The sequence below is a fragment of the Cimex lectularius genome, unplaced genomic scaffold, assembly GCF_000648675.2.
Source record: "Cimex lectularius strain Harlan isolate CLEC.00 unplaced genomic scaffold, Clec_2.1 scaffold12, whole genome shotgun sequence".
Lineage (NCBI taxonomy): Eukaryota > Metazoa > Arthropoda > Insecta > Hemiptera > Cimicidae > Cimex > Cimex lectularius.
In genome coordinates, this window is record NW_019392875.1 from 2,383,310 (window position 1) to 2,395,535 (window position 12,226).

Below are 12,226 nucleotides of genomic sequence, written 5' to 3' on the forward strand. Positions count from 1 at the left end.
TGGTCCGATGGCTAGTTAGATGAGCCGGATGATGTAAACTATATCAGTGTCTCCAGATCTGGCCTTCTTGACACGGATTATAAGGTCACCGTCGAAGTTCTACACAGGGCACCGGATGGGCCGAGTCTCGGCTGGACGTCTTCGCCCCCGACGAAAATGGAGTAATTTTACTACGCCTTGTGGAAGGGATGAGACTGCGAGGGTGTTGGAGGCCGCGGCATACCTCAAGGTGCACAAGTACAGGGTGCTGAGGGACGCACTCATGGAGCTGCGCCGTAATAGTCACATCGTGGCGCCGGTCTATTAGTGGGGGACGATGATGCATACCTGAGCGTACGAAAAGACACTCAGGGACCTCGGCATTCAGGACTTGCCGAAGTCCTCACCTTTCCATTGCAGTCTTGAGGCTTGCAGCCATATGGATCGGGAGCGCAACTTTTTAAACATCCATCCAGTGGCGACGGCTGTAGAGCATAGCCAACGAACTTGAGAGACCTTGTCAAACCGAACGGACTGCACTAATGAACTTAAAGTGCCGGCGAAGTAGGATGAAGTATGCGAGCCCGCACTACAGTATACAAACACCGGAAGAGGTTATATTTTTGATAAATAACCAGGACAATAATAGCGCTCGATTGACCTCGCGTAACTGGTAGACACGTTGACTGTTGTCAACAGTCCCTTGCTGCTTTGCTTAAGTCTGCTAAGGAGTTTAAGCATGCTGGAGCAAGTGATGCCTGGAAAGTTGAACCATTGTTGAAACAATGGCGACACCTTGCGGCAACTTTAGTTAACCGGCAGTTATCACAATGTTCAATAGTGTTAAAATACTGCTAATTAAAAAAAAATCACTAGGTTTTTCCATGTCGAACATAAAACGGATTTTTTTTTCTTACGAAGAGGTATGGCGGTTGGAATCGAACCCACGATGCCCGCGTCGTATTTCGAGATTTGATTACTGTTCCAGTTGGACCTTCGATTTTTACACAATATCGATATTTTTTTATTTATGTTTGAAACATTCGCTGTTAGATCAACGTTCTATCATAAATTGCTGTCGATGTTCAATAGTGGCGAAGCATCGATTTGCCGTTTACATTTAAATGTGTCGAAACTTGATATTTTGTAGATAGATTATTGTCATTAGACTATCGATTCTATTCCTGTTCAATATGCTCGAAAAAGCTATCATTTGATGTTTTTGGAATTCCTTTTGTTTCCCATTCACTTTGTCAGCTTTCCTGTAAGCTTTTTTTGCCCTGTCGGCGAATAAGGATTTTTCTTTCTGACATTTTTGTTGCAATACACATGTAAACATGTGATGTAATTTATTTAAACTGAAAACATTTGATATATGGCTTAATCCGATTCATTTGTTATTTCCAATGTTCGAAAATACTCTTTTACTTTATTATTTTCGATTATATTCAACCATTCGAATATTTTTATTGTGTACTTAATTTTAAGATTTTTTATAGTTTCATTTATTATTCTTCTTATTTTAATTTGTATGCTTGGTCACATTACTAAATTAAAAATGATCTAATTCACAATTTTTTTTGGTCTTCCAACTTTGACAAATAATTCTTCATATATCGTTTTCTTTCAAATTGTATACTCTCTTGGGTCCATCGCACGTTTAACCTCTCGGGGATCTTTTTCTTTTCTTTTTTCGACGTGAAGATTACCCGTCAGTTCGACAATTCCTTTAACTCGAATGCGCGCCGAGTCCAGGATCAGGCAAGGACGAGGATGCAGTGGAGCAGTTACGCAATCGCAATCACTGCATGGTCTCACTTAAATCCGATTACTATTATCAAGAAAAACGCAACAAAAGAAATAAACAAATTATTGTTATTTAAAGGAAATAAATTACACATGTAAGCATAAGATAGACGCTGGAAATCCTTACGAACAACATTACAAAAAACTCTTGAAAAAATGCAAGCATAGCCCTGCTGTTTTCATAAAATGTATTAAAGAAAATGTTGCCATAAAAGAACAAATACAGTAGACATTGTGCAATTATGAGTAAATAGAGTAAGGTGAGAAAATTTCAAGGGCATTTTGGTATTCGACCCCAGGACCACGGCGTGACAAAAGATCGTTTGTTTATTAACATCGTTTATATTTATGCTAGCAAATTTACTTTGTAATTGTCAAAAAAATGTAGATACTTTGCACCAAACAGAACCCTACAATTTGCAAATCTTATACAATTTCCACTAAATGAGTTGTGCCTCAAGGGAGTGTCTTTGGGCCAATTCTTTATATAATGGTTGGCAGTGATGGGCTCAAAATTTCTTCTGACCCATGAGGAGTGGGATTCGAAAATTCTCATTGCTAAAACAACTCTTGACGATTTGTCTAAATGGACACATGAAAAAGGTTTAATATTTAATAACAAAAAATTCTGGAAATGGGATTCAGGGACTTCCTTATGCATGAGGTTAATAACGATAACTGTAAATCACTATACATAATTGCTATACATAAATATGTAGTACTATACATACTTTATTTAGAAATCGTGAGATGTGGTCTGGTGTGATGTAGGTTTCAGAAAAACATTTTCTTTATCGTGCCAAAGTTTCAATCTTTATTGAGATCATCTTCAGGGCGTGGGATTTACAAACATTGTTTGTATATTACAATTACATTTTGGATGTGGAAAAGTGAATTTATACAATGCAAAATATATATATTTTTTATATATTCAAGAAGAAACTCGCATAGGCCATCAATCAGAGAACTTTTTTGCTGAAATGCAGACAACACAAGATATTTCCTACTCACATCAAAAACAATTTTAACTTTACAAATGCCACACTAACACAGCCAAATACCAGAATTAACGACTTGATTGAATATATAAAAAAACATTTTCTTCATCGTGCCAGCGTTTCGATCTTTATTGAGATCATCTTCAGGGCCTGGGATGTACAAACATTGTTTACACTTAACAAATACATTTAGGATGTGGAAAAGTGATTTTTTTTTGCATTGTATAAATTTACTTTTCCACATCCAAAATGTAATTGTTATATGTAAACAATGTTTGTAAATCCCAGGCCCTGAAGATGATCTCAATAAAGATCGAAACGTTGGCACGATAAAGAAAATGTTTTTCTGAAACCTACATCACACCAGACCGCATCTCACGATTTCTAAATAAATATCAATTAACAGTCACTAATCACCACACACTATGCATACTATACATATACACATTATACATAAAAATTACTATACAAAATTCTAGAATTGCCTGAGTAGTAATGACAAAGATGCATGTGGTTGTCCAAAACTAAACTGTTTGATTTTGAAAAAAAAAGTGCACTACTTATCATATGAGTTATTATTTTGAGCAAGATTTTTATGATATATAACACCATTTTTGAATCGTTAATTCGATACGGAATATATTTCATACAATAACAATATGAATAGGGACGTCGGTGGCCGCAACGGTTTAGGCGTTGACACGGCGCTCATCACTGTAAGGTGAAGGTCCCGGGTTCGAATCCAGCCTTGAACCCGACATAGAAATGTTTTTTTTAAACACCGGCACCCTGAACGTTGATATGACTTCTGCTGTTACGAACCCTCGAAGGAAAAAAATAAAATGAATAACCTCAAAACAAGTCAAACTCAAACGCCCAAACTTTTCTTTATTACGTTTTCAAAAGTATTATGACGTTCCTGGGGAACTTAGTATTTAGAAAACATAAGGAAAAAATTGCACTTACTAGAAATACTGAATTATTTTTCGTATATACTCCAGCCAAGAAATTTCATATGTCAGGCATGTCTAACTATCTACTGTAAACATCCTCATCACTTGGATAACCTTAATTATAAAATGTATAAAAGCTCTGCCTCAAAAAGAACCTGGGACTAACCGATAAATTTTGATTTTTATGATATTAAAAATATATAAGTTAATAAAGTATATTTATTTTGCACAACTTGTACATAAAATTATTCTACAAATTAAAAAAAAATGTAATTGATATATTTATAAATCTGGCTGGACATGCTTTACACTCGTAACATTTTGTTTAATATTAACAAAAAGATTTGAAACTTTAATTAACTTTAAACTGTTGGTTAGTTTTATTGTTTTATTCATGTGGATTCTCATCCATAAAAGCATACCCATTTGTAAACTAGAGGTTTGGATCCAAAGATGGTAATACATAGTTGGTTTTTTATTTTTTTTAGTAAAGGTTGTCGCCTTGCCAAATAGCTCAAAATTGGATATTTACTTCAATTTTTTTTTGTTAAATTGTAGTATATATTTTATAGGAATTGTACGCTGGTTTTTTTGTCGGATTTCAGAAAGATTCTAAATTGTTCTTAAATTCTTATAAATAATATAATCTGTTCAAATACAGTTGATTATCATTCATGGGCTTAAACGAAAACTTTTTATCGGTTCCTTTGATTCGGCAGTCGTTTTATTAAATCGTTAAAAATCGATTCAATAAATATTATTATAAGTTCCTTTTTTTCTAAATAATGTAACGAAAATATCTTGATGCTATATTTTATGTAAAGAGTTTTGTCGCCATGGTATATTTGCCAAATAGTAGGGAATTTTCCATCTTGTGAAGTGAAGAACCTTTGTGAAATATATTTCTTTAATATATCACTGTACTAGTTACAGAATGTAATAAAACTTAGAAGACTTATTCAAAACATCTGATGGGAATGAGTTGAAATTTGATTGAGTAGAAACGTCATTTTTGGTGGTGAATTGAATATTTGTTTCTTAGGCAACTTTCACATTATATTTTTAGCTTGTAAGATTAGGAAAATATATTTCAAATCTTTATGGTCTTGTAAGAAGAAGCCTTCATTATCTTATTATTTCACTGTCTAATTTTATTAATTTTATCGTAAAAAAATTGAATATTTTGTATAGCTGCTTATTAAATCAACGACAAACAGGTTAACATTTTTTCCTTAAAATCAGAACTCCTTCCTGTTATCTAAAATATTATATTTTATATTTTTGAGAGGCCATTGTCTCTAGGTTTTTGCTAAATATTTAACAAGATTCGATTAAATTGTACAGATCAATTGCGAAATCCCCATCTATCATAAAAATAATGGTAAAGTTCGTCTGAAAGAAAAGCCTCCGGGATATAGACGTGCCAGGCTTCGTGATGGACCACCAAAACCTCCTTATATACAGTTTTCTCGTTCCGTATATATTATTACTTTTATACCATTTGTGGAGAAGCGTTTCACCCGGAAAAGTGAGAGTTCTACTAAACCAAAGATCCTTTTTCATCCTCATAATTTCATGAAAATAAACATTTTTTTTCTAAGGATCTTCATGTTTATTTTTTTGTAGAGGGCAGTCTCTAAGCATGCATGGAATATTTATTATTAATATCATATATTGCCTATCAGTTTAAGTCTTCCGGTAATTCCAGCTTAAGTAATTTACAATAAATTACCGGCAGGTCTCGAGAGTCGCCCAACCCGGGAATTGGCAGCCAGAGGTCAGAACTCTGTTTTATCACCGAGGTTGGGATCCAGGGGCTATCGGCAGCTAAGTTCTTTCAGCCCCCGACGCAATCAATTCCTAATTCCAATCAATTAACCCTCTCACTCATTCTTAAATGCATTACTATCCTCCTTCAGCCCTCTAACACTGAACATTCACACTAATAAATACATTCACCCTCACCAAACACTCGGTACGCAAAGCTACAATATATACAACAAAATAATCCTGTTTCCTCCAAAATTCGGAAGGGGTCCAGATGCTCGTTACCGTCCTCAAGCACGATTGGCCTAGCTTTAATCGGATTGAGTGACATTTCTACGCGTCATAACCTACGGTTTTTATATCGTATTTGTGCGAAGTCATAAATACTTTTTTTTGTGTTGTTAACTTGAAATTGTACAAGGTTTTAACCTAGATGTGTTTTCTAATAAATTCTGAAGATCACTGTGAATGTGTATGCTCTCAGCTCCGATGTCGTCTGGAATGCTTAAATTGTCGAATTGCTCTAGAATTCATCATTTTTTAAAGTGAGATCGAAGACATGAAGGTGTAACCGGAAATACAGACCGGCTAACTAGTCAAAGAAAGGGGCATTCCTCTCACTATCCGGGCCAGACCACATTAGGTGCACCGGAATGTGCGCCTAACTTGGAACTGAAAAAATGATTTGGGAAAGAAAAACTCAAGCACTGGACAAAAATCCAGGTATAAGACAATCTAAGAAATTTATAAATTTCACAAAAAAGGAAGGCTATGTAACACCTATCTCTCAGCAGGCAGGATTTGACAAAATAAACTTAAAGAAGATGAGCAAAATTGAGACATTATTTTCCAAACGGAGTTGCAATGTCATCAGAAGGACTATGAGGTTCTTTAACGTGCGCACCTGGCTCATGGCCTTATCACACGTTTAGATTATCAAGATAGGAGCGACACACCTCCCTTCACAAGTGGTCAGTGTTAATCCTGTGAGGTTTGGTGTAGAAGCCTCTTATCCACAGACTAAGGTGTATAAGGTGTCTCCCGCTTGCCTTTCCGAGGGGGTGGACCGACATGTATGCAACCGACCCTGTGTCGCATATCTATTGGAAAGCTGATCACTCGGTACTGAAATCCATCAGTTATCTATACTATCTAGATAGAGAAAATAACTCTCCCAGAATGTTTGGGCCTCATCAGCGTCGGTACATCCGGATCCGCTCCGGGTTATTGTTTATAGGGGAATTTCTAACCACCCCCTAGTGTAAGCTACCTTCGGTAAAGGAAGCCGATAAAGACACCACATAACAACAGGCCCGACTCTAAGTACCCGCCAGGGATCTCGGCACAAACCACGTACCACGCAACCGGGCTTGGGACTTGGAACTTTGCGCTACTCCGTCGTTCAGTTGGTCCCTCCACCGTCTTTGGAGACAGGATCTCGTACCCTAACCCATCTGTGCTACCGATAGAGCACCCGCCGTCCGCCTGCTGAAATATAGCCAACATGCGAATACGACTTCTGCTTTAGAGAATTCACCACGCTATCTAGACTACACCATTTTGCATTTCCAGGAAACCTCCCTTGCATCCAAGGGTTAGGAAAGGTCTTACGGAAATCTGCCGTGGGACATGTATTGAGAAAAAGAAATGTCCAAGAACGCGAGGCTAACCTTTTCAGGTTGTACCTATCTCCCCGGGCATAAATGTACCAACATTTGGCACCGTGATCAAACAAGAGACATGCCGACTTTTTCAGGACGAACCAGAGACATCGGCACATATCCTATAGGAATGTGAATCATTAGCTCGGTTACAGTACAGCCCACTTCGGTAAGGCAATCCATACATCAAAACAGAAGCGCGAAATGGCATCGCGTAAAGCGCTTAGTCTTAGGAAATAGAGCACTTTCCAGTTTTTGTAACTACAGGAGCAATAGAGGAAAGATTTTTAGATTACTTATTCTCCCACCCTCCCCAAGAAAATCCCTTGAATTGTACCCTTAATTTTGCAATTTTGGGTTATTTTAACTGAGGTGAGATATTTCTTCTCACATGGCGAATACCAAATAATAATAGATATTAGGATAGCGAAAAAAAATGGACACTTTGTGATGACATAAATTTTGGAGGTAGTGAGTTCAATTCTTAAGCTTTGTAATTTTCTCTGATCTTTATGCAGAAACATATTTCGTACCGAAAGGAAATAAAAATATGCTTAGAACACAGTTGACACGATGCTTTCAAAATTTGATTTCTTTGATATAACTTCTTATAGGTTTTGTCATATACGATCTAGCCAAAAAACAGAGTATTTGGTTTAGTTGTTAATAAAACAGAAGATAATTAGGAGTTTTAATGTCCGTAACTGATATTTTAGAATTACGAGTTTTAATTCATGAGGGTAGTGCAAAGTCGTAAAAGGAAGTAAGAGGTTATTAGTACTGCCCATTCGTCGCGAAACAATACAAAGCCCATAGATTTTATTGTTTTTATGTTTTCCTTTATGATTACGCCGTTCCAAAGCCGACGTTCCGTAATCTCCGATAGGAAAAGGGCGCAGTTATGTTTTCACCACATCCATGCGAGACGGTGCCTGAGTGATAAATACGACATATCCCGCCGCCGCCCCATTAAAATGCTTTGCCGTTTGAAATTTTTTACAAACGATTGAGCCAATTTACACATGAAAACGCCCGACCGGCCAGAATAACAGTACTTCAAAGATTTAAACCCATTTCCGAGCCAATCACCGCCCCAAAGCCAATGGTTCACTATTTCCCTTTTACTAAGTGGTATACTTTTTAATAGCTTTGATCAAATATGTCTAGGCTTTTTTACCATTTACGATTGTAAATATCTTTTACATCATTTCTTTATTCAAAAATGGTAAAATTCTGCAAATAATACTGTAAATCATTGAATATCTTTAAAAAAAACCTACGTACCCTATCTGTATATAAATATCATAAGGTTATAAGTTTATATAACAGCCAGGAAACGACAAAAGGTGAGCAGTCTAATAGGACATACCGACATTCCTCGAATTCCAGACGCCCTTCACGTGGCCACCTTTGAAACATGCTTATCAAAATTGAAACAATCTCCACAATTAACCGAGTACATTTACTCGTCTAAATAAATCATGTTGTATTATCAAGTAAATTGCACCCTGGGTTTAAGAGGGATTCGAGTTTGAAACAGCAACTGGTCGTTTCTACAGCCTTAGGCCGGTCAGTTCAGATGGTAAGTTGCGAACGAAACTTACCCCTTTGTGGCTTAACGTTTATTGGATTTATGCGCTATGCTTGTTCAATAGCTTAGGGCACTTTGATGGAATAGTTTCGCATGCCGATATTCTTGTTTACCTTAGGGTGCTGTTGAGTTGCAAGATTTAGCTTTGTCTCGGGTGTAAGCTTTTAAAAGCCATGTTCGCTGATTCTTGTTTGTGTAGGATCCTTACAATAACAGTCAAAAACCGATTTCAACAAAATGTTTATAGCATGTTGTGATTAGTGACCGTTAATCGATGATGATTCGGACAGATGCGGTCTGGTGTGATGTAGATTTCAGAAAAATATTTTCTTTTCGTGCCAACGTTTCGATCTTTATTGAGATCATCTTCAGGGCCTGGGATTTACAAACATTGTTTAAATTTAACAAATACATGTTGGATGTGAAAAATAGTGAATTTATACAATGCAAAAAATATATATGTTTTACATTCGATCAAAGTATTTCTACTCACTCAAAGTGTTTGTTTTCTGCGTAAAAGTGCCATTCTTGCATGTCGTGTTATAAGCATAAAACAGCAATATCTCACTGGCACTTTCAGCGTGACACGCAAGAATGGCACAATTACTCAGAAGACAAAGACTTTGAGTGAGTAGAAATACTTTGATTGAATACAAAAAATATATTTTGCATTGTATAAATTCACTTTTTTCCACATCCTACATGTTTTTGTTAAATTTAAACAATGTTCGTAAATCCCAGACCCTGAAGATGATCTCAATAAAGATCGAAACGTTGGCAAGATAAAGAAAATGTTTTTCTGAAACCTACATCACACCAGACCACATCTCACGATATCTGAATAATAAACGTATACAGTTTAACATTTATTTTTTAACTGTGAAATTTTTAACCGATTCGGTTTTTGTTAATAAAAAAATTGATTATGTTTCACATCTACTACATTTGCTACATTAATTAGTCAAATTAAAATTCAGTTGATATGTCTACTAAACTGTAAGATCAGCATGTTTTGTTATAGAGTTTTTCCAGAGAAAAATACACTTTTGGGCTTTAGCTGTTTGGTTCTTCTAAGCCGATATAACTTGTATAGTGATTTTGAGCCTACAACTTAATAATTGTGAGATTTTCTTTTGTCGTCTGCGAGATGATGAGCCCACTGTTCGATAGTTATCTTGGTTTGCCTATTTCGCCATCTTCAACAACATAATTTGGAGCGTCGGTGGTAGCAACGTTTTAGGCGTTGACACGGCGCTCATCTCTGTAAGGTAAAGGTCCCGGGTTCGAATCCAGCGGCCCTACATTTGAACCCGACATACTTCCAAATGGGCTTTTTTTCAAAAACACCGACACCCTGACGGTTTATATGACCTCTGCTGTTGCGAACCCTCGTAAAAAAAAACAACAACAACATAACAAACCTATATCTATCAATTCCTCTAAAGACATTACACAACTGATCAAGCAATAATATACTAATTGCATTTAATTTTGCAAATAATTTGTGAGAGATTAATATGAACGAGTGGGTAGATTCAATAGCTGTCGCCTTACACCGTTCGATTTTATTGACCAGTTGACGCGATCAAATACTGTTTGTGGTCATGACATGTTACATGGAATATGCTTTAGCGGGTTCACAAAGCAGCTTATAACAGAAGGCGAATTTATCATTACTGATTTACATTACAGTTCGAGGCCAGTTACAGAAATTACAGTTCGAGGCCGAACAACCTTTAATAAGTTACATTTAAAGTTATATATTAATATATATAATATATTAATTTGGAGAGATATACACGTTTAGGCCTTTTGCCGGATTCATTTTAGCTTAAAAGTTTACAATTGGTCCAAGCATATTAATTAATTTTATAATATACCATGTTAATTTTTATTTTTATGTTGCCTATTGTATTGTATAACCAAGTATGGTTCAAAAAAATTTTCATGTTAAATCTTCTTTTTTCAAATGGTATTGACGTACTTCATCAGTAATTAATAAATCTACGCCTGTCATTTTATCAAATATAACATTTACTTACAATATTGAAACCTATGATTTAATTCTACTTGAAACATTTCATTGTTGTATTCATCATGTACTACAATCTCCGCGAAAATCACAATCGATACCTAAAAGCTGTCTGGTATCCGTCAATCCAGCCCAAGAACGACCAGCTCCATAAAAGTCGTCACCTGCTTCTTAGCCAGCAGAAGAAACAAGAATTGAAGGGATTTGAAATTACATTTTTTTTATTACTTAGATGACTGTTGTGAAATTAAATTATTGATGTTGACGGGTTCTGGCAGAGCTGTATGAAGGACAATCAATTATATGGGATATAGCGATAGGAGATATATAGCTTGGAGAAATAGATTTAGGAGTTCTTTCGAGAATGCTAGGAGTAAGCCGGGAGTGGCCAATTCGAAGCCGGATTAGAGGGTTGTTTTCTTTTTGGAAAGGTCTGTAAGAAGATAACGATTTTTTTACTTTTTTTTTATTGCGAGAAGCTTGTTTCCTGCACCCCATTCGTGCCCCTAAGTCTCTCCGATGACTTGGCCAAAGTGACACCAATCTTTAAAGTTCGGAACTTAGTGATTTTTTACATTCTTGTAAATTTAATTATGGTTCCGAAGGTAGTTTCTCTCGCGTAGAATCTACTGGTGGTATTAGAATTTTAAAAAGTTGGCATATTAAACCGACCTGGTGATAACTTTAAAAAATCTTAATCCTTCATTTTCACATTTTTGAAAATCCTTTCCGTTCTCGAAAGATACCAGAAATTCAAAAATTCATCGATTGTTCTGGAGTTATAGAATTTTTCCCCCAGAACTCGAGCATTTCAATTTACCGTGTAACCGATTGTTGTTGATTAAAGTTAAATTTAAAAAAATCAACACAAATTAAATTTATCACTGAACTTTTCAAATTTCTTATTTTTTTACCAGTTACATGATAAATTGAAGGCAGGGGCGTCAGAGGCCGCAACGGCAAGGTGTTGACGGACCAAATTATCACTGGAAGGTAAAGGTCTAGGGTTCGAATCCAGTGGGCCTGAATTCAAACACGACATTTTTTGTAACTCACTCCAGAGAGTTCGTATAGCCTCGTAGTTACATAAAATACGCAACTACTAATAAAAAGTATATAAAGTTATATAGAGTATATTTAGTTATATAAAGTTTCATATCAGGTCAATATTTGATTCAATTAACTATTCAGAAATCGTGAGATGCGGTCTGGTGTGATGTACGTTTCAAAAAACATTTTCTTTATCGTGCCAACGTTTCGATCTTTATTGAGATCATCTTCAGGGCCACTTTGAGTGAATAGAAATACTTTGATTGAATATAAAAAATATATTTTTTTGCATTGTATAAATTCACATTTTTCCACATCCCACACATATTTCTTAAATTTAAACAATGCTTGTAAATCCCAGGCCCTGAAGATGGTCTCAATAAAGATCG

The 12,226-nt window shown here is 35.9% G+C and overlaps 1 protein-coding gene across 2 annotated transcripts in view; it reads left to right on the top strand.

Moving 5' to 3' along the window:
• LOC106673851 (carboxyl-terminal PDZ ligand of neuronal nitric oxide synthase protein) overlaps positions 1-12,226 on the top strand; it is a 405,816-nt gene that overhangs the window by 150,870 nt on the left and 242,720 nt on the right. The gene's annotated exons all lie outside the window — the stretch shown is intronic.